The sequence below is a fragment of the Lactuca serriola genome, chromosome 9 (genome assembly GCF_051521515.1).
Source record: "Lactuca serriola cultivar US96UC23 chromosome 9, Lser_US96UC23_V15, whole genome shotgun sequence".
Classification (NCBI taxonomy): Eukaryota; Viridiplantae; Streptophyta; class Magnoliopsida; order Asterales; family Asteraceae; genus Lactuca; species Lactuca serriola.
Window position 1 is genome coordinate 196154932 of NC_136416.1, and position 22901 is coordinate 196177832.

Below are 22901 nucleotides of genomic sequence, written 5' to 3' on the forward strand. Positions count from 1 at the left end.
GCAGTTGCTTCTTTGGTTGGTCCTGCGGTTAGTGTAAACGATGCTCTTTTGTATTTTGCCAGTATGGATCATGCATCTTTGTTGGGTTTGGGGGAGTTAGGTATTGAGGGTCTTCGAGAGTTGTGTTCTTTTGGTGGTTCTGAGAGTACCCCAGAAAGTGTTGTGGGTCAATAGATTGTGCCGGTAATTGAGGTTGGTGTGGGGGAAAACGTTAAGGATAGTGGGGCTAGCGGTGAAGGTGATCGTGGGATTGGAGCGGGCATTGGTGATGATACTGTTGGTGAAGCGGTTGTGGGCGATGGAAAGGATGTTGGTGAAGTTGCCCCGGCATCGTGTGCTACCCCTCCTTGGGTGTGAAAATTTCTTTGCTTTGTTGGTATAAATTGTGATGTTTTGGCTTTTGTAATGTTTGAACTTTCACAAAAATGTTTTATTTCCTGGGTGCTTATTTTGTATTCTCTAAGCATTATCTCATTATCTCTCTTTTTTTTGCTTTGCTTATTGTTTGTCTTGCTTGTTTATTATACATTATCTATAAGATACAGCACCCTGATGTGCTAGGCATTTCATTTTGCCCATGCTTTCGTTGACACACTAAGTGTCGGTATTGGGCGCTCTTAGCACCCAACGATCGATCTTTGCACGTGAACATTCAATCGTTATAAATTAATACACTAAGTATCAAAGGTCAGCAATTGCATTATCATTCTACATTGACCGCGGATTTTTTAAATACACTAAGTATTAAACTCATGTCACTAAGCATGAACACATGTAACCTAAGTACTTTGGGATGTGCTACACTAAGCAGCACATCGGTCAGCTGGGATTGCGCCTCTTCCCTCTTTTTTGTTTAAAACAAATACTTTTTCAAGTTCCTAGCATTCCACGTTCTTGGAATCTGCTTTCCTTCCATTGTTTCTAACACATATGTGCCATTCCTGTTTGCCTCTGCGACTCTATAAAGGCCCTACCAGGTTGGGCCCAACTTGCCTCGTTTTTTCTTAAAACATATTCACCAACTCTGAACGCTTTTTCCTTTACTCTTTGGCTGTAATACCTTTTTGTTGCTTGCTTGTATGCAGCTTGGCGCATTCCATATTTTTCACGCTTTTCCTCTAGGATATCCAAGTTTATCCTTAGGTCTTGAGCATTGCTTTCCTCGTCCTTGTTGGCCACCCTTAGTGTGTTCACTGCCACCTCCATGGGAAGCATGGCCTCTGTCCCGTACGTCAGACTGAAGGGTGTTTCCTTCGTGCTTGTTCGTGGTGTAGTTCTGTACGACCACAGTACCATCGGTATCTCCTCCGCCCAATTCTCTTTTGCTTTGCCCAGCCTCTTCTTGATTCCATTCACAATGGTTCGATTGGATACCTCTGTCTGTCCATTCGCTTGCGGGTGTGCTACCGATGTGAAATGTTGGCTTATCCCTTTTGTGGTGCACCACTCTCTGAACGGGTTCTCAGCAAACTGTAGGCCGTTATCACTGACAAGGACTTTAGGCGTGCCAAATCTTGTCATGATGTTCTTCCATACGAATTTTATCATGTGCCTCCCTGATATGCACGCCAGTGGCTCCGCTTCGATCCATTTTGTGAAGTAGTCCACGGCCACCACCATATACTTTAGCTTTCCTGGTGTTTCTGGGAATGGGCCTACTATATCTATGCCCCATTGGTAGAATGGCCATGGGCTGGATATGGTATGCAGTGGTACCGGGGTATTCGCTTGGACTGGGGTGTAAGACTGGCACTCCCCACATTTCCTGGTCATTTCTATCGCATCTTGTTGTATCGTTGGCCAGTACACCCCCATACGCAACACCTTGCCCGTTAAAGCCTGTGCCCTTTCGTGTGCGCCTACCTGGCCTGAGTGTGCTTCTTGTAACATCTCTATCCCTTTGGATTGATCCACACACTTTAGCCATGGGCCGTAAACGCTTTCTTGTATAATTCTCCGTTAACCATTGCATATAAAGGAGCTTTTATACTTATCTTCCTAGCCTCACCATGGTCGTCTAGTAGTACCCCCCTCTGTAGGTATTCCTGGCACGGTGTCATCCATGTGGGTCCGTCTGGGGCTAGAGCGTTCACCTGCTGCTCATTTATACTTCTTTCGCGGAGTACCTCCACTAGGACCTTCTTCGACAGATGGTCGAAGCATGTGTATGCCAACTTACTTAAAGCGTCTGCCCTCTTGTTTTCACTCCTAGGTATCTGCTTGATTGTGAACCGCTCGAATAATCCTACCAATTGTTTTACCATCTTTACATACTTTCCCATCCTTTCATCTCTCACCTCAAAACTCCCATTAACCTGGTTTGCTGCTAGCCTCGAGTCAGTTAGGGCCGTTACAGCTTTCGCGCCCATCTGCTTGGCTAGACGCAATCCTGCGAGCAGCGCTTTGTACTCCGCTTCATTGTTCGACATGTGGAAATCGAAACGAAGGGCGTAGGTTACCTCTTCTCCTTCTGGGCTGGTCAGGATCGGCCCCGCCCCTGAGCCTTCCCTGCTGGATGCCCCATCCGTATACAAAGTCCATGAACTGTTATCAGCCAGGGCCCCCTCAACTGCCCACACTTTCTCTTTGGTTGGGTCCCCTCCGTCCGGAATTTCTAGTAAGAAATCAGCTAGCGCTTGTCCCTTGATACTCGTCCTTGGGCGGTAATTTATGTCGTGCTCTATTAGTTCGATTGCCCACTTTTCCAGTCGGCCCGACGTCTCCGGCTTGAGTAGCATCTGTTTGATGGGGTAAATCGTGAGCACCTCGATCTGGTGTGCTTGAAAGTACCACCTTAGTCGTCGCGCCACATAGATGAGCGCCAGGACCAGCCTCTCCAGCGTGGGATAGTTGAGTTTCGGTCCTTGCAGCGCCCTACTAACAAAGTATACCGGTTTATTTTCCCCTTCCCTTTCTACAGTCAATATTGAAGATATTGCTTCGCCTGATGTAGAGAGATACACCTGTAACGTCTCTCCAGGGATGGAGCTGGCCAGCGTGGGTAATTCATGTAGTGCTTCCTTGATTCTTTGGAGCGCCTTTTCTGCTTCATTCGTCCACTAGAAATTACTCTTCTCAATGCATCCCTTCAATGTGTGGAACAACGGCATGGCCTTGTCAGCGGATTTCGAAATGAACCTGCTTAGAGCTGTAAGCTTCCCATTCAGACCTTGTGCATCTCTGAGGGAGTTCGGTGTTGTTGTCTCAATAAATTCATCAACCTTGGTCGGACTGGGCTGGATACCTTGTTTGGTGACGTGGTACCCCAGGAACTGCCCCTCTTCTACCCCAAACGTACACTAGGTTGGGTTTAGCTTCATTTTTACTGCCTCTAGGGTTCGAAAAGTCTCCTCAATATCTTGCAACATCTTGTCTTCATGCGGGCTCTTAATCACCATGTCGTCCACATATACCTCGATGTTTCTCCCGATTTGTTTGGCAAATATTGAGTCGACCAGGCGCTGATATGTGGCCCCTGCGTTCTTCAAGCCGAAAGGCATCTTGGTATAGCAAAAAGTGCCATGATCCGTGTAGAAGGCTGTTTTCTTCTCATCTTCTTTGTTCATCAAAATCTGGTGGTACCCCTTGTACGCATCCAAAAAGCACTTTAGCTTGAACCCTTGTAATGATTCCACTTTCTGATCAATCTCCAGGAGAGGGTAACAATCTTTAGGTCACACCTTATTTAAGTCCGAAAAGTCTATGCACATACACCACGACCCGTCTTGCTAGCGGACCATGACCGAGTTCGCGATCTATGTGGGAAATATTGCTTCTCGTACTATCCCGGCTTCTGCCAGTTTTTCTACTTCTACATTGATTGCCCTGTTACGGTCTCCTCCCTGAACTCTCTTTTTCTGCTTAACCTCTTTTGCGCCTGGTTTAATTACGAGTTTATGCTAGATGACCTTCCTTTCTACCCCTACCATATCCGTAGGAGTCCATGCGAACACCCGTTTGTATTGTTTAAGCAAGTCAACCAGCGCTCTTCTTGTGTGGCTTAGGAGATTGCATCCAATGCTGACTGGATGATCGGGGTATCTTTCATTGATTACTTCCTTCCCTTTCACGGGGTTGTTTTTGGGCCTCTTGGCCTGCTTGGTTATTTCTGCCGGCTTCATAACTGTATAGCATTGCAATTCTTTAGGTGGAGTGGCCAGCACCGTTAGGTTATATTCCTTGCTAGAAAAGAATCGTGTTCCTGTCTATGCCCAATGTGGCATTTTCTATGAAACTATCTTGTACTGTAAGTACTTTAGTTAGGTCTTTTTACTGTCAGGAACCATCTTCTCTGGTTATGATGTAAGACCTTTTACAAGGTCATTTTCCCGAAATTGTACGTCATGAATATCAAAGATATTGACAGTCGGATAACTTCTGTGTCGTTCTTTATTCGAATACTCTTATCATACTTTCATTAGAGTCTATTCGAAACAAGCCCTAGTCAAGTCATTGGACTATAGCAATTTGACCCCGGAGACATCTCCGAGTCTCTTTTAATGGTTGGATCACGTTATTCGCCAACCATTGATACCTCAGCTAGAACGACAAACATCTTGAGACCATTGCATTAACTTACTTCCGATCTTTGCTAGGACTGCATCATAGGGATGTAGGTCAAACCTTCGTGAACATACTTCCATTCCAAACTAGGACTGCATCATAGGGATGTAGGTCGAACCTTAGAGAACATACTTCTGTTCTTTACATGAGCGATCGAACTACATTTATATTCAACCATTTTTGCTCACAAATTCGTTTCCTTCCGTGTAACAGAATCATGTCATCCAAGAAAGACGATCAGCCCATCAACCAAACGCCAACTCTTCAGATTGATGCAGCTACCTTTCAAGCTGCAGTCTCGGCTGCCGTGTCAGCTATTCTGACCCACCTGAACGCTAATGACGCAGGTGTTAGCGGGATTGTTAACAATCATTCCAATCCAAGTAACAAGCGAAAGTCTTGGACTAACTCTAAGGACAAGTCGCTTCGAAGGGCGAATAGGAAACAACCACCAGTAACAACCTTCACAGCTACGAAATCAGTACCTCCTACTACCATCCCTTCGGGCGTCCTAATGGTCCCCAAACCAGCCAAACTTTATGCTGGAAAACTCCCAAAATGCATCAAATGCAATTATCACCACCATGGACCTTGTAGGGAGATGCAGTGCTCACACTGCAACAGGAAGAGGCATACAGCCCGTTACTGCAAGACTCCAACAGCTCAGCCTGCTCAAGTGCCAAACACCGGTGTGAACCAAACTTGCTACGGTTGTGGCAAGGTAGGTCATTACAAAAGGGACTGCCCAGAGGCAGCAAATGCTGGCACACACGGTAGTATGCTACCGACCACCGCTGCAGGAGAGTCTACTCCGGACCCACGTTAATGTAATTTAGGCGTTTCGTTGTAACAGACTTATGAACCATCTCAAAACTAGTGCAACCAGAGTCTTACCTTTTGCGAGATACCGTCCGTTTAGGGACGCTCGTGCTGTGTATACTTGTCTTTTGTAGTATACCTTGTTCGCAGCAATAGTGTTGTAGTAAATCCTAAGTTCAGTAACTCTGTAAATGGTTGCATTGTTGTGTTTTTTCTGTAACGCCTTATGTTCAAATCTAATGCCTTTAGTTTCCATATGTTTCCGACTTTATCATACGACTCGAGTAAATTTGATCCTCGCAATACCAGCTTCATAAGTACATCTCTTTCTCAAAAATCGTCTTTTAGCAAAGCCGTTATATCAGAACACCGAAGTACTCATACAAGGAGTACCTTATAGTTCTTTTCCTTTCCGAAGGAATCCCCACAGTATTACTTGTGCAGTACGTCAAGTTCAATTCCAGGATTCATACGGTTGATCTATCACTGAAGAAGGTATAAAAGAGAGTGATATATAATCAATGTTCTACAGGTTTAGAATTGATGATTCCACTTTAACTTCTTTTCCCTCGATAGGATGTGAGATTAAGGAAGAATCAGTTATTCGACTACCTTTTCAGTCTTAATTATATACGACTCGTATGCACGAAATTGTGATCATTGAATCACATATGAATTCTAATATGAACTTCAGGACGGAGACTGTCCAGGAGTACGAGTAATTGCATTGGCATAGGAACAAACTTAGAACCCAGTATGACTCTTATAACCAGATCGCCTTACAGTCTAAACACCTACGGAAGATCCAAGAACAGCCCAGACAACACAGCAAACTACTCAGTAAATAGAATTAGAAGACCAGGCTTCTCACCCTTGAGAGCTCCGGTCTTATTCTTACCAGAAGTCGACGGAGTGCATTTTATGTACCTCGACGACCGAAGACTATGGAGTGCATTTTATGTACCTCGACGACCGGAGACTTCATTAAGATTTCCTTTAGAAATCGTTGTCTCTGCCTCGCATAGACGAATTAATTGGGCAAACACAGGGAAAAAATTTCTTCATAAATGGACCTGAGATCCGAATATCACCAGTTCGAGTGTTAGGGAAGGATGTCCTAAAGACTACCCTCCGAACTCGATGCGGACACTTCGAGTCTATAGTGATACCCCTCGGATAGGACCAATACGCCCATAGTATTCATGAGCTGAATACGTAGAGTACGCCTTTCTTACTGGGATCAGTTCGTCATTTCTCCATATAATGACTACTTATCTACCCTCGTAGTAAGAAAGAACCCATAGAAGCATTACCCTCGGAGATACTTTCCGCAAAGTTCTCTGAACAAGAGTTTTGGAATTTAGAGTCAAAATTCCTGAGACACACTTTTAGTGTTGTGGAAATTCTTGAGTACTCTGTCAAATTATCCAAAACCGTTGGGAATTTGTCGGCACCATAGTCACCGACGGAAAATTCGCCACATTCTAGGTCTTACAGACCTACTATCATAGTCTATTCGGAACTCCCCATAAACTTCAAGAACCCTTTCGACTTTGACCCAACAAGGGATGGCCCTTGACTGGGAAGTAAGCGAGAGAAAGAACCTTTGGAATTCCAAGTGAGAGACCAAATTCTTTAGGAAACCTCACTCTGGGAACGGCTTAATACGCTTCGTAAAGCGTGAAAAGCTAAAATCCAATATAGTTAGGACCTCCGAGATTCTTACCAGAATCGGTCCTGCATTTCACAAACTAGACCTACTCCGCGAACTCAGTAACATACATTTTCCCCTTCGCGTCTCGAACTTGAAACAGTATCCTTCCATTAGGACTTTCGTAACCCCTCTTGACGAGATCGAGATTTACGAGATCCTTGCCTTCGTATTAGGACTGTAGTGACCCTCGACCGAGTGGCCAAGCGGACGAAGCAACGCCGTCGCCCATTAGTGAAGGTTCGTTGGAATACCAACTGAGAACCTGATTTCACTTGGTAGCGCGAGAGCAAATCGATTAGGAAGTTTTCACCTAACGACTCGATCCTTTATACCTACTTCCTTATCTAAATTCTAATTTTGGGACGAAATTCCCTTTAACAGGGGGATGATGTGACAACCCGAAATTTCCATTTTGAACAAACCATATCAAGACAATAGAGCTTAGAACAGTTTCAGTGAAATTCCAGACTTCGGGTATAAGTTTGGCACTTTTTTCAGGATTTACACTTAAGGAGATATCAGGAGAGTGGTTGCACTAGGTTTTTGTGCAACACTGTTATTCCAACACTCGGTTATATTAGAAATCATTTCAGGAATAAAAATATTTTCTGCCAAAAATATCTCAGGACTATAAATAGAATTCTGAACCAAATTCATTCATTATTCGCATTTCCAACTAGAGAAAAGCCATTTTCTCTCTCACGGATCTTCGGGTTTTTATCCCAAATCATGAGTACCTCTTTCTAGTAGTGTTAGAAAGCTTAATATGTGTTTATAACATGATTTAGAAGGCTAAATCACTAGATTTAGGAGTTTACTCCCCAAGGTGTTCTTGGGCGGTAAACTCCCAAAACAAAGCCTAGACCGACCCTTGTGTTATGCTACTGCCTTAGACTCATTTGTAAGTGTATTAGGGACATGAAATCAAGCAAGAATCACCCAAGTTTGGGAGTTCACGGCCCAAGAGTATCTTAGGCCGTAAACTCCAAAATCATGCACAAAAGGGTGCTTTTAAGGCACCTAAAGCATTGGACATTTACTAGGAATTGTTCCCACTTAAATCAAGGACCAAAACACATCAAAATCACCTTCCAAAGTGAGTTTACGGCCAAGACATGGTTCTTGGGCCGTAAACATGAAAGAAGGGCACCAAAGTGTGCCTAATGCCTTCATATGCTTAAGGTAAAAGTCTAGAACCTATCCTACATATGCAAAAGACTTGAAAGCAACAAAAACACCATTACAAGGGAGTTTATGGCCGTAAACTCCAAAGGAAATGGCCTTGGGTCCGTAAACTCCTCTAAGGAGTCTTTCTAGGCCTTAAACCCTTCCAAGAATTTAACCACCAAGTTGGAATAATTCTAGCAATCATTTGGAACTTCAAAACACACCATACACCCATGGTTGCGAGTTTACGGCCGTAAACTCAATAGTTTACAACCGTAAACTCCATGTGTGATGGCATAAGGAGAGTAAACTCATATATGGGGTCCTTTGGAACCCTAAACACAAGTGCCTTGTCCCACAATAGCTTAGATACAATCCTTAGGGCTTAAAACACTTATATAAAGTGTTTATTATGTCTAGGATGTCTTAACATTATCAATTAGTAATTTGAGACTAATTGAGTGCATATATGTGTGATTATATGTTCATTAGGATCGTAGTGTGTGTACAAGTCCTCACTTGACGCCTAACAATCCTACACCGTCTAGTTCATCTGAACTACTAACTACAGGTGAGTTCATACCCCTTAATCAATGTTTTAAATGATTTTAAATGCTTTAATGGGGGGGGAATACAAGTAGAAAACAGTATGTTATTAAATCAATCTTATGTATTTTATAACTGTGTTTTCACTTAGTAGATTTCACATATTTCAAAAGGTGTCACATGAAATGGTTTTCTATCTTAAAATACCTTGATAAAAAAAGTATTAATTTTGAAATGTTTATTAAAATGACATCAAGTCACTCTTAATTATTGTTCAAAACTCCTAGATATCTTGCAAAACCATTATTTTACCTTCTTGAATCAAACTATACTTATGCGCATATGTTCATTTATGTGTTAGAGATTATAGTTTTCACCCTTCATTTAGTTTCCAATACTCTTGGGTAGAAAGGGTGCATAAATCTACTTGAACAACCAATTACTTTCCAGTTAATTATCATAGGGATAGTTAGAAGAAACAGACATTTATTCTTATTACAAAGAATCACACAAGAGTCAGTTTATTCATGAGTCTATACCAATACCTTACATGATACATGAGTACACTTACTTAGGATTACATGATACATGAATATGTTTACATATACTTACCTGTTACATGAACACACTTACATGAATACCATACAGGAACACTGTTACTTAGGTGCATTATCCTGTATTTACTTACCTGGATACTTGTACTTAGAACTACGAGGATGATTTATTAGTACTTACTGTGTAAATTATCTTTCCTATCCTAGTTCAATGGGATATTTCAGCGGGACTTACCATTCCGAACCCCACTGATTAGCACCAGTGGTCGATGAATCTCTATGGATGTCTAAGGTTGTTACTTATTTAGTAGTCAGTGACGGGACTAACCATCCCTCTGTCCAACTGTTGCAACAGTGGATGAGATGTGAATCTTCGGATGATCATTAGGTTAACGCTTGTATTAGGAGCCGGCCACGGAACTAACCATTCCTCTATCCAACTGTTGCAACAGTGGATGAGATGTGAATCTTCGGAGGATCATTAGGTTAACGATCGGTATTAGGAGATCGATATCGGGACTAACCCTCCCTCCACCCTGCTGTCGCTACAGAGGATGAGGGGACACTCTTCGGATGTTCATAGGGTCTATCTTTCGCTTCGGTGATGTCGTGTTTATCCTGGTAACCCCATATAATAACACTTACATGATTATATTTTTCCTGTTTACTTTATTTTGTGATATATTCACATAAACGATGAGTTAGACGAAGTACTCTTAGTACTAGTCGATAGAAAGGAAAAACTATCATTTTACTTACAAAACGTTTAGGTCTTGGTAGAAGACTATCATATCATTTTCCTATTTTACTTTATTTTGTGATATATTCACATAAACGATGAGTTAGACTAAGTACTCTTAGTACTAGTCGATAGAAAGGAAAACCTATCATTTTACTTTGTCATAACAAAACATTCGGGTCTTGGTAGAAGACCACATTTCATACTTATATCAACTGTTCTATTTAAGGATTTATACGACATTCTGAACAACATTCCAAAACAGTACAATAACACATAAATACTTATGAATTCACCAGCTTTAAAGCTGATACTCGCTTTCAAAATAACTTGTATTCTCAGGTCATCAGTTAGACAGGTGCGATGGTCAGGTTTTTGAGAAGATGGAGCACAGACAAGACTCGCCTTATTTTGATTATTCATTTTATTGTTGTACATTATGAAAGAACACACATGTATTAAAACTCTACTTATAATGCAATGGATGATGTTGTTGCTTGTTTATTATATTACACTGTTGTGATACTGTACATGACGTCCTCCACCCCTGAACGTTTCCGCCGTTCGTGGTTTTGGGGTGCGACAGCGGTGTGAGATAGCCAGGACTTGGTCCGTAAAAGGGGTATGGCTGGAATGGCAGCTGGAGGGGATAACTGGCAGAGAAAGGGTGTGCAGGGGTTATAGGGTTGATCATCACCGGCTGTTGCAGGTTGCCGTTGGCGGGGATTGTCGGTCCAGTCGATGCATCGGCCATCGGGTAGATAGGTGGTGAGTGGTTTATCATGGTTTGCGCCAGCGACGGTAACGAGGTTGTTGAACTCTGTCCACCCGTCATCTGGAATGACGATGGCGTTGCAAACGATGGTGAGATATTGAAAGCGTGGCTCAATGGAAGTGTTGTTGAGTGGACCGGTTGTGCCTGCTGCAACGGTGGTGCAAAGAATGGTGGCGTCTGAAAGTGTGTAGACGGAAGTGGCCCTACCGGAGTTGTTCCTTGCTGAGAAAGCGGTGGTTGTGGAACATTTCCAGCGATTGCTATAGAACTTCCTTCGCCTAAAATGGCCTTGTTGACCATGGTAGACGGTGGTGTTTCGTCCAACGTCGTCATGGGACGTATGGGACTGATCGGTCGTCCCTCACTGCCGTTGGATGCCATTGACGTTTGGTCTTGTGCTTTTCGTTTGTGTTCTTCGTCTCAGAAACGGATGGCGCCAAATGATGCGACCTTGCTCTGGTTTCTTCCATGAACTTCTCTCGATCGTCTAGCTATCACTGCAAGATCACAAAAACAGAGGTCGTCAGCCGCTTCCCGAGAGAGGCTCCCGGAAGAACGCTCCGACGGTCAAGTTAGAGGGTATTTTAGGGTTTGTGTGTATTCTCTCCAGAAATCTTGGAGAACTTACCTCGCAGGTCTGAGAGCACATCCTTTTATACCTAGCGCTCCTGCCTGAGCCGTACCAGACAAAATCGCTTTTGGGGAGACAAGATCAGAGGCGTTGATTGGAGGGTCATGCGCCTTCGACCGTTAGAGCGCTCTCATTGGCTCAAACGATAATGCTCTGATCCTCCTGCTTGTCTTTTAACCGTATCTTTTGTCCTGGAGCCAGGAGCGCCTCTTGGCAGGCGTGAGCCTTTCGCCTGTGCGCTTCGCTCCCGGGGACGCCAGCGGGCGCTAAGCCTGCTGGGATGAGCTTAGTTGGCGTGCCCGGCTCTTGGGCTAGACGCGGTTCTACTGTGCTGCCCTAGGCACGCCATCAAAAATGTAAACTGAGGAATTTTGGGAAACTGCCGCTCAAGCATTAGTCGATTGTACACACTGCTCCTCTGGGGTTTTCACCTGTAAAAGTATTCATTTCTTTCTAAGTTATTAAAAAATTTCAGATCCGTAGTTTGAGTTTGGAATCACCAAGAGGTTCATCCAAAACCCTCAAACTAGGGCTCTGATACCAAATTGTAACACCTAAAATTTTAAACCAAATTTTTCATTTTTAACTTGCCAAAAATCATAGAGTCACAACCAAGTTATCGAATACAGGATCATCCCAAAACAACCAGTATCATAATTATCATAGTACATAAAACATCTCCCAGTAGTAAATTCCCCAGCGCGTGTGTACAATCAGACCTTCGCCTTCCCGTGGTCCTGCGAAGTACCCGCCACATATAAATCAACAAATGTAAGCAAAAAGCTTAGTGATTTCCCAAGATACCACACATAACACAACATAAATAAACAACTATGGGTTATCCGCAACCCTAGGGCTATCGGCGGTCTAGGTGAGCTAACAGCACACTCGATGGGTTATCAGAAGCCCCGGTCACATATAATTACCATCACATAACATAACATAGCAGCTAGACCCAGTTGGTCATCATAATACAATTATCCTACCATACAGGTAAGAGTAATTGAGGAGACACACCTGATAGTGATGACGCGAAAAAACTATCATATGTATTGTCGGATCTAGACTCTGCCTAGACAACAAAATAATTAACACTAATCAATGATAAAGGTTCAAAAACTCACTCACAAATCCCAAATCCCACGACTAAACCTTCTAAGGGCAAAAGGACCATTTTTCCCTTCACATGGTCTAAAAACCCTAAATCTTGACCAGGGGTCAAAGTGAACAAAAGTCTACACTCAGCGCGTACGGTAAGCGTACCATGATCTAAGCGGGGCGTACAACTTGGATCAGCGAATAACGGGGCAGGGACCAGCTACACGGGGCGTAGCCAGGAGTACGCCCAATGTACTTCGTTTGTTCTCATTTCTACCAACTTAAATCCTTAATACATTTACTCCCAAGAAAAGATATGGCCATTCCATGATGTCTAAACCCATAAAGTTATCATCTTTAAGCGTTTTCATGGCTAGACAAGTCCCAAAGCAACATTCATGAATTCCCAAAACATCCTAATTCGTTTTTCTCATACATGAACTAAAAGAAGTGGTCAAGATACCATTTTTTGTATCCATAAGCTCCATAATACATGAACGGACAGCTATAAACCCCCCAAAGTGCCCAAAATTCATAAAGGTCAAATCTTTGGGGACAAAACCCTTAAAACTTCAAACATGGAGATCTAGTGAAAGACTTTCCAAGGTGCAACTTTATAACTGAAAATGATACACAAGGAGGGGAGTTTTCTGGATCTACAAGCTTGCTAATACCTTCTTCTTCTTTATTAGATTCTCTCTTTAACTAAATGCACCAAAAATACCCAAATAAACTTGCAAGGATCACACAACACTCAAACTCGGGATTAGGGTTTAGGAAAGGTTTGCAGGCCGATAAGGGTGACCAAATAGAGGAATTAATGTTCTTTAAATAGTGAGCAACCAAGAAATTAGGGTTTTGGAGTCTATGCTAGTACGCCTGTTGTACCACACATACACCTAGCGTACTAGCTGGCCACCCGCGATTCGTACTCTGCATGGGTACGCTACGCGTACCCTTACGTATGCCCAACATACGACTAGAAACATAAAACTATTCTTCCAAGGGACCAAAGGTGCCATTATAATAAAGATGCAACAAATATAATAATACCTGAAAATTCGGATGTTACAATAATTAATTTTTTTCCAACACTCGTTTTCCAGAATGGTTCGGTTAGGCCATTAAAGAGTCAAACACTTGGTTTTTGGGGAAACCAGGTGTCACGACGTGACCATAGGGTGGTCATGACGTGACAAGCCAAGATGAGAAACTTGTATCGGATATGTGATCACGACGTGACACATAGGTGTCCACGACGTGAGGAAGGCTACAACCCAATCCCATGATCTTTTAGGGTTTCCTTCATATTTAAACCTTCCTAACTCGATTTTAGGGTTCATTATTAGCCTCCATCATCCTTAAACCTCATAAAACCCTAACCCTAATCCTTGGTGGTTCTTGGCCCATTTTGGTGTTTTGGTGGATTGAAGAAGAAGAAGAGTTCTAAAGTGTTGATCCAGCAACGGATTATCATCATCATCATCGTCATCTTGTGCACATTCTGGACCTTTATAAGTGTCCAAGATTCAACCTTTATGTTTGTAGGTTGCAAGATCTATGTCCTTGTCCCTTATCTTCAAATTTGAGAAATTTGAAGTGATGAGATTCCATAAAGTTGGCAACTTTATGGATCCTTAAGGTCATATGTTTATCTTATGGTTCATATTTGGAAAGTGACTGTGTTTTGGACCCTTGCATGGGATGCTTTGGCGATTTTCTTAATTTTGACCCAAAATGACATTTAGACATGTATTGGACATACATGTTTATAAAGCATCGATTTTTAGGATCATTTTAGAGTTATAAGACCTTCCAGAAAGTTGGAATTCATAGGTTAAAGGATTAGGGTTGAATGCATTAAGATGGCCACTTTGCGTTCGTCACAACGTGACAATTTGGTGGACACGACATAACGGTGGCCTGGATCGATTATTGATGTAATAATTTATGCTATATTTGTGATCGTTTCCGGTTTTCAAAACGGAATCCATTGGAGAAATTTTGTTCGTGTCCAATTTTTGGAACGGAAGCCATTGGAGAATTTTTGATTTAGATCGGTTTCGATCTTCGGAACCCGTCGGAACTCTTGCGATTGGTTTCGGTCTTTGGAACCTATCAAACTTATTACATTAATGATTATGATTGGATTCGGGTTGAGTTGAATCGTGACTAAGTTGGCTTTGGTGGGATCTGTTTCTCATGACGTGACCATGAGTTAGTTACGACGTTAGGGTCAAATGATGAAAGGATTGATCGTTAACCTTGACCTTGACCTGGTTTGACCTCTAGTCTAATTTAGAGGTTAGACTAAGGCTGGATGTTGTTTGATTTAATAAGTGGGTCGTAGCATTATTCATGAGGCAGTGAGCTATTTTTTAGCTGATTTCATGACACAGATGTGTCTTCTCACTATACTATGTAGGATGCTAGTTGTTTTTGTGATACTTGCAAGGAAGACCTTGGGGGCATCTCGTGGTAATTTTATGAAAGACCATGGGGTAGCCCATGACATTTGCATGAAAAACCATGGGGACAACCCATAACACTTGGATCTTAGACCCTGGGGGCAGCCATTACATTTCATGGAAAGACCATGGAGGCAGTCCATGGAACATATATGTAAGACCATGGGGGTAGCCCATGGTAGTTCAATGAAAGACCTTGGGGGCAGCCCATAGCATTTGTATGCAAGACCATGGGGGTGCCCATGACAATGTATGTATGGTATATGGTATTTTTGGGAACTCACTAAGATTTGTGCTTACGGTCTATGGTTTAACATTTTTCAGGTACATCCAGTTCCAAAGGGAAGCGCCCAACTTGACGACACAACATCCCCTGACGGATTTTTCCGCACTGATTATTTATGTTTTACTCTAGTGCTGATAAATACAATTGACTCTGATTGGTTTTGGAGCCAACGTTGTATGGATTTAATGATTTAAAAATGAAATTTTTTCTACTATTTTTGGGATGTTACATTGTTAAAGGAATTATTTTTGAGGTCAGAATCATCAACATACCATAGTTCAAGGACCAAAGTTAACTTTTCAGAAATCTACTGTCTCCTACCTCCCTTAACTGATCGATCAACGAAGCAGTGTTCTGATGCGTCTTTTTCTCTTTTTAGACTTGCACTTCTTGGCTCCAATTGAAACGTGACTAACCTCTAGCCAGATTATACATCTCTTGACCCATATATATATATATATATATATATATATATATATATATATATATATATATATATATATATATATATATATATATATATATATTCTTGATTGATAAGGGTTTTAGAGGGGTGTGACACATTGAAGGATTAGAGAGGGAGAGAGAGAGAGAGAGAGAGAGACTGATAAAATCTAGAGAGGGAGAGTTGTTATCTCCTCTGGTGGTCTTTTTATAACCATTTAACTCTGGCGGTGCCAATTTAAAACTAAGCTAAGATCGACAAGGTGGTTTTTCCAGCAAGTTACAGGTCGGAAAGGAAAAATGGAGAGAGACTAAGATTGAGAGAGATGTCGGAAGGGGAATTAGAGGCGTGTTTGGCGATCATAGCTTCCAACAGCAAGGTTTAAACGATGATGAATCGAAGGAAAGTCACCCCAACACAGATTTCCAATAGCACAATGCAGGAGGTGTTGGTCTCTTCCCTTCATTGGAGTTGTTTGCCTGCGACTTGCTCCATTTGGAGGTATAATCGACATTGTTCCTTTTACTATGTTATTATTAGAGATTAGGTTTTCAAGGATCCACCAAGAGGTTGTAGATCCAGGAGATTGGCATCACTTCTGACCCTTTTGAGGTATCAAGTTCCTTACTTGGCCATTGTATGTTTAGATTTGTTCATTTGGGTATTTTATGTCACCTTTAGACCCCATTGTTGAGAATGCTTGAGTATTGAGGGTTTCAGGGCATAAGAGTTGTCCTTTTGGACTCTTAGAACCATCTATGGTCATAAAAATCAGCTCTTGATGGTTAAGCCACAACCATGAAAGTGCTAGTTGGTCTTGAAGCTTGTTAAATGGACCAAAATCATGTTTTTACCCCAACCATGCATGCAAGAACATAAAGTTTGTGACTTTTTGGTTTAGGAGGTCGTAAAGGATCTGGATCTACAGTTTGGACGAAAGGACTTACTGGATTAAGTCAAGAATGAAGTCCCTAGGAAGCTGGCCAGTACGTTGGGCGTACTCCTTGGTACGCCGCGCGTACTGGGTCAACTCCCCGTTTTAGTCAAGGCCAGCGTACGCTAGGCATACGTGCCAAGTATGCCGCGCATACACGTATGAAGTGGATGTTTTTTACTTTTGGGCCTTAAGAGATTGAGCCTGGACTTTTGGGCCCTGTGGCCCACTATGAAGTATGATTTTGGACTTGGGAATCTAGAACTAGAGTATTGGGCCTATTGGGCCATGATTGGACCCTTTGGAATTATTATATTGGGACTTGGAATGTTTTGGGCCCATTTGGGGGATAAGGCCCAATTCAAAGATTGGGCAATTAGTGGGCCCTTAGGGAGCCTTTGATGGGCCATAGGAAGGTTGGGCTTAATAAGCCAAAATTGGGACTTATGTATGTTCTAATGGGACCAAGGGGTAAAATGGTCATTTTACCCTAAATAATGTTATAGTCTCTGATTGAGTGTTAATGTGATTATGATAGCCGGGAGTCATTAGAGCAGCTGCTAGAGGCTACTTTCCGCGAGACTCGACACGCAGTTTTACGAGGTGAGTTACCTTCCAGTAGAAGTGAGTCTAAGGCTACAATGTCGACCCATTAGTAGGAACTGTGTGTTAGATAATTGTCTTCATCATAATTATCTAGGTTTGTTACTATCTAATGTTTTTTACATACTAGCATGATATGTTGTTATGTGATAGTGGTAGTAGGGGGAATAGTCCTCGGTTACTCGTTGATAGGGTCAAAGGGGTAGCTTAGTACCCAGTTATGCTAGACAATATAATTATGTTGTGTTATTATGCGATAGTAGTATGGGGTGAAATAGTCCCCGTAACCGGTTGAGTTAAACCAGAGGGGTAGGTCGGACACCCCGGTATGTCTAACAGGGGTAGGTTAAGCACCCTGGTATGCCTAGCAGGGTAGGTCGGGCACCCAGATATGTCTGACAGTATGTTTATAGTAGAGTATGTGGTATGATGGGGGAACTCACTAAGCTTCGTGCTTACAGTTTACAGTTTTGTTTTCAGGTACCTCTTCATCGAAGGGGAAGGAGCCGACACGGTAGCAGTGCACCGCACACACACCTGATTTCCGCACTATGATGACTTTGGGATTGTACTCTGACATTATTATTATTCTATGATATGTTTTTATGACGTTTGACTTATGGGTTATAAGTTTGATATGCTATTAATGTTGTTTTTCAGAAACAGTTTTAATAAATTACTTAATCAAAAACGAAATTTTTGGTCTTGAAAATTGGGATGTTCCAAGTTGGTATCAGAGCCTTGGTTTGAGGGATTCGGACACACCATCGGGGGTGTCTGGACTCAAATCGAGGGTTTGAAAGATTTTTATAACAAAATAATTTTTCAAAAATTAAAATAAGGAGTTTTGAGAAAGAACAAGGTGTGTGATGCGTGCGATCAACTGAGCTCAAGTAAGTTTTTCCCAAGATACCCATACATGTTATGTTACGATATGATATGATATGCTTATGAGAACTGCATGCTAGATTAGGACTAAGGATCTAGGGAGATGCCTTATGTGCCTTCTATATGTGCTTATTGAGTTATATGCTAGAACTGATTAGTCAGTAATATGATTGTCTGAATAGGATATGCTTGGTATAGTTACTCGATGCTTGAATATTGCTTGCTTTGTGCTTTTAGGAGTTCTAGTTATCTTTGGCTAACTAGTAGATGAATACGTTAAGTTACATCTTGCGAGGACTAAATAATTTCATAAGGTTAGGTCTAGCCCTATTGCGCATCTCTTGTCTGAGTCCAATCGTTGTAGGGTAGCGCCTCCCATTCAAATAATTATCCGGTCTTGGCGATAAGTAATGGTATTCGCAAACTAGTTAGGTAAAGGAAGCAAGAATTTCTTATGCAACTGATGGCGAAGAGTAAGTCGGAGAGTTACCCTAGGATAAGCCTAGGATGAGATTAGTGCAGAGAGCAGTAGCAGTAGAAGGGACTTGGTGAAGTCAAGGCAATCCTTGAGGAAAGTACGGATAGATGTGGAAGGTAGTATGGGCCCGTACTACTGAAAGTAGAGGATCTGTACTCGAGTCAAGGAGGACCGAGATGGAACTAAGGAACTTGTAGAGAGTGTAAGACCTATCGAGATTATGTATGACCATGACATTTATGTATTTTGTTTCAGAATGATGATGATTACGTGTCACGAAGCAGGAGGATCGAGATCGGGGTCAAGATCAAGATCAGGATCAGGTTCGGGTTCCGAGCCAGTGGATGATAGACTACGCGAGTTCATCGCGTCAAAGATCACGAGAGGTATCCTTGAGGCGACCCCGGTTATCTTTGGGTCGATCAAGGAAGGGATCATAGAGTTGATGGAGGATCACCTCAGGGTGTTCAGGAACGACATGGCAGCTAGCCAGTTAGGGTCGTTCACACTATCCTTCAAGGACTTCAGGGGGAGTGGTGCGCCGGATTTCCATGGGGAGAAGGACCCCATCATGGCCAGGAGATGGATTGCAAACATAGAGTCTGCTCAGTTGACTAGCTTCTGCCTTGAGGGGTTGAAGGTTTGGTTTGTTGTTGGATGTTTAAGAGACAGGGCCAGGGATTGGAGGGAGTCATTTGGTGACTCTTTAGGAGCCTCAACTATCAAGGCTATGACTTGGTCGAACTTTGTGACCAGGTTCAGGATGGAATTTGTGCCAACTATGGAGCTTCAGCAGCTGGCCATGGAGTTTCTTGATATGAGACAGACTACTGAGACGGTGGTGGAGATTACCACCAAGTTTAAGGAAAGGGCCTTATCGGTGCCTCTGTATGCAGGAGATGAGGAGATACAAAAGACCCGCTACCATGATATGTTGAGGGTTGATATCCGGGAGCATGTCAGCTACTCAGCATGCCTGACCCTGGATTTCATGATTTCCAGGAAAGGGGGAGGGAGATCGATATAGAGCACTTCTGGAAGAGGAAGGTGGAGACTAAGTAGGGTATTGGGGTTTCGGGGAAGAAACCCAAGGGATTCAACTCTAAGTCGAAGGGCCATCAGGGTCGGAGCCGCTGCGGGAAGTGCGGAAAGCCACATGAGGGGGTATGTAGACTAGGGTCATCGAGCTGCTATAAGTGCGGAAAGACGGGGCACTTCAGCAAGGATTGTACAGCCCCTATCCCCATCATTTCGACACCAGAGTTGCTGTGTTTTCACTGCAACCAGCGAGGCCATAAAAAGGCCACCTGCCCGTGATTGATAGTTGTAGTAGTGCCAGTGGCGACGCCAGCTCTAGCGACCCTGCAGATCACTGATGGCTGACAGGGCAAGACACAGGCTCTAGTGGTGAGGAGCCGAGCCTTCTAGTTGACTATCGAGGAGGCACGTGCTGCACTCGATGTGGTGATTGGTATGATTTCTTCTCCCTAGCTTTTATTTTATGTCGTTTATGATATTGATGTGCCATGTTGTATGTTTTGTTTAGGATCGTTCCATGTGAACGGTATCCCTATACAGGTGTTGTTCGTTTCAGGTGCCACTCGATCTTTTGTTTCTCATGCACTTAGCAAGAGGTTCCATGTGTCTTCAGGCATGTTGGATTGCCTTATTGAGGTCGAGACTGCTGACGACCGTTCGGTGCGAGCATCAGAGGTTTTTAGAGATTGTGTTATGAGGTTGTATTAGGAGCACTACCTAGTGAACCTGGTTCCCATTTCGTTGTGTGTGAGCAAGGTTATTATAGGCATGGATTGGTTGAGCCCCAATCGATTGTGCGCAACAGCTGGTTTGGGTCAGGACCCCAAGCGGGGAAGAGCTGGTGATTCAGGGCGAGAGATCACAGTACAGACCAACTTTATGTTCAGTAGCGAGGGCTAGGCGCTACCTCCAACAGGGTTGCGCAGGGTATGTCGCCTATGTTATGGATACTTGGGAGGCAGATAAGGCGACAATGAGCGATGTACCGGTGGTGCGGGAGTACGCGGATGTATTCCCAGAGGAGCTGCCTGGGATACCTCCGGAGAGACATGTGGAGTTCAGGATCACTAGTCCCTGGTGCGGCTCCGATAGCCAAGGCACCATATCAGTTGGCTCCTCCCGAGATGCAGGAGTTGTCTACGCAGCTGCAGGAGCTGCTAGACAAGGGGTTTATTAGGACGAGTAATTCGCCTTGGGGAGCCCCGATCCTGTTTGTAAAGAAGAAGGGTGGGTCGCATCGGATGTGTATAGACTACCGGGAGTTGAACAAGGTAACGGTAAAGAACCGTTACCCACTCCTAAGGATTGATGACCTATTCAACCAGCTACAGAGAGAATCTTGGTTTTCCAATATAGACTTGTGGTCAGGCTACCTTCAGATGAGGGTTAGAGATGAGGATGTATAGAAGACTACTTATGGCCACTATGAGTTTGTGGTGATGCCCTTCGGGCTCACCAATGCTCCTTCTGCGTTCATGGACCTCATGAACCACGTATGCAGACCGATGTTGGATCGGTCTATGATAGTTTTCATTAACGAAATCTTGGTTTACTCCAAGATGCAGGAGCAACATGAGGAGCACTTGTGGGAGGTGTTGGATACCCTGAGGAGGGAGAGATATTATGCCAAGTTCTCCAAGTGCGAGTTCTGGTTGCGCGAGGTGCAGTTTCTTGGGCACCTTGTCAACCAGAACGAGATTGAGGTTGACCCGGCCAAGGTGGAGGCCGTGATGAGATGGGAGGTTCCGAAGTATCCATCTGAGATTTGGAGTTTCCTGGGATTGCCGAGCTATTACCGGAGATTCATTCAGGATTTCTCCAAGATAATCATACCCTTGACCCGGCTGATGAAGAAAGTTGTTTTATTTCGTTGGGGCCCTGAGCAGCAAGCAGCGTTTGAGACTTTGAGACAGAGGTTGTGCGAGGCGCCGATTCTAGCGCTGCCTGAGGGCATGGAGCATTTTGTAATGTACTGTGATGCGTCCATATCGGGTTTGGGCGCAGTACTGATGCAGAGAGGGCACGTCATCGCCTACACCTTGAGGCAGTTGAAGCCTCACGAGACGAACTACCCGACACATGATCTGGAGTTGGGGGCGTTCATCTTTGCCCTCAAGATTTGGCGACATTATCTCTATGGGGTCCATTGTACCATTTACACGGATCACAAGAGTTTGAGGTACCACTTGGATCAGCCGAATCTGAACATGAGGTAGTGTTGGTGGCTAGATGTGGTAAAGGATTACGATTGTGAAATCCTCTACCACCCGAGGAAGGCCAATGTGGTGGTCGATGCTCGTAGCCGCAAGGCTGCCCCGATTAGAGATATTTGCCTGCGGATGACAATAGTGACTCCACTGTTGGAGCACATCCGAGAGGCCCAACAGGAGGCGATGAAGGAGGAACATCGGAAGAGAGAGCGTATTGTGGGGCATGTTTCCTCCTTCGAATATGATATCTGTGGGTTATTGAATCTACACCGTAGGGTGTAGGTTCCGTATCATGGAGGTGTGCGGCAGGTGCTGATGGAGGAGGCGCACAAATCTAGGTTTTCTATGCATCCCGGGGCGACAAAGATGTACAGAGATCTTCGTCCTGATTACTGGTGGCCCTGCATGAAGCAGGATGTAACCTGGTACGTCGAGAGATGCCTGACCTGCAAGAAGGTCAAGGTCGAGCACCAGAGGCCTCACGGAAAGACGCAGCTGTTGGACATCCCTATGTGGAAATGGGAAGATATTACTATGGATTTCATCACCAAGCATCCCAGGACCGCACGAGGAGTGGATTCGATATGGGTCATCGTGGATCGGTTGACCAAGAGTGCCCATTTCATACCGATCTAGGAGAGCATATCGACCGAGAAGCTGGCCGACATCTACATTCGGGAGGTTGTGGCCTGACACGGAGTGCCAGTCTGCGTGATTTCTGATAGATACGTGCGGCTTACTTCCAGATTCTGGAAGAAATTTCACGACAAGTTTGGTACTCGTCTTCATTTTAGCACTACCTTCCACTCGCAAACGAATGGCCAAAGCGAGCGGACCATCTAGACATTGGAGGATATGCTGCAGGCTTGCATATTAGACTTTGCTGGTAGCTGGGATACCTATCTCCCTTTTGGCTGAGTTCTCCGACAACAACAGCTACCATGC